Source organism: Arachis ipaensis, chromosome B01, assembly GCF_000816755.2.
Source record: "Arachis ipaensis cultivar K30076 chromosome B01, Araip1.1, whole genome shotgun sequence".
Taxonomy (NCBI): Eukaryota; Viridiplantae; Streptophyta; class Magnoliopsida; order Fabales; family Fabaceae; genus Arachis; species Arachis ipaensis.
Genome location: NC_029785.2, coordinates 3,778,500 through 3,779,822, shown reverse-complemented (window position 1 = coordinate 3,779,822; position 1,323 = coordinate 3,778,500).

Below are 1,323 nucleotides of genomic sequence, written 5' to 3'. Positions count from 1 at the left end.
AAGCTGTTACTTTAGTTAAACTAATTAAGGTCATAATAGTTTTAGATTTTAAACTTGTTTGGACGAGGGAGAATAAATACCAACTAACTGTTAATGAGTCGTATTTTATATGATATATGTCTCTTTTTCTCGTTAAGAGGTTTCGGATTTGAATATCACTTGACGTAATTTGATAAATAAAAAAAATACCAACTAACTAATTAATATAATATAAGAATTTTTTTTATTGAGTAAATTGGTGTTTTTAAGTTATATTTTTATTCGTTAATTAAAAAAATTAGTCTTAATATTTTTTAAATTACAAAATTTACATTATCTAAATGGGTAGAGAAAAAAAATTTAAAGTTTTAAAGAATGGTGAATAATAAAAAATAATGAAAGAGCAATTTTCGATTTTCTATATCCCTTAAATTTTGGATGAAGTAATTATTGAAAAATTAATAGTGAAATGAATATATATAAAACCCGGCAATGTAGTGATAATGTGATATACATACATCACGGTTGAGTACATGTCATATTGCTGACAAAATTCCAATGAAAATACAAAATATGCAAATTTTGAGAAAAATCACCTAAATTTTTTTTGGCAAAATTACCTCTCTTTGTGGATAATATAAATTTGTGAAACGAATAAAATATTTATGAGCATTTTAGGGGGGAAAATTTTGGTTATTCTGTAATAGTTTTTTTATCAACGGCATAAATACGTTAAAAATGAAGAAAAAATGAATAAAAATAAAAAAGTACATGCAATGCCCTTTGGGCTGAATCCAACTCTTAAAAAAATTTATGTTGATGATATTAGGTTGTGTTTATTTGTTGAGATATATATACTAATTATTAGATACAGTGATATATATTTATTATTTGTTTGTTGAGATACAGATTTAAATAGACATAGTAATATATAAAAATATACAATAATTTTATCTACATTTTTTTTTCACTTTCTATTTTTTTTTAAGAAAAATAAAATTAATATTTATTTTATATATATGTATCTTATATATTATTATTAAATATACTATAAAATTTATATATCTTTATATTTATGTATTTCTGTGTATGTATCTATGTATCTTATAAAATTTATATATCTTTATGTTAGAGAAGTGGGGTCATAGAGCAGTGAAGAGAATTAAGTGCTAAGGGAGCAATGTCACAAGATTGATGAGGGAAAAGAGAGAAGAGAATCCCACTTAGCTTGGGAAATATTTTGCCTCTTTTTGTCGCCACATAGAATAGTAATAGAGAGAGGGAGATTATTATTAGAAATAGATATAATATATAAGAAAAAATTTAAATGTATCGAAAATACTA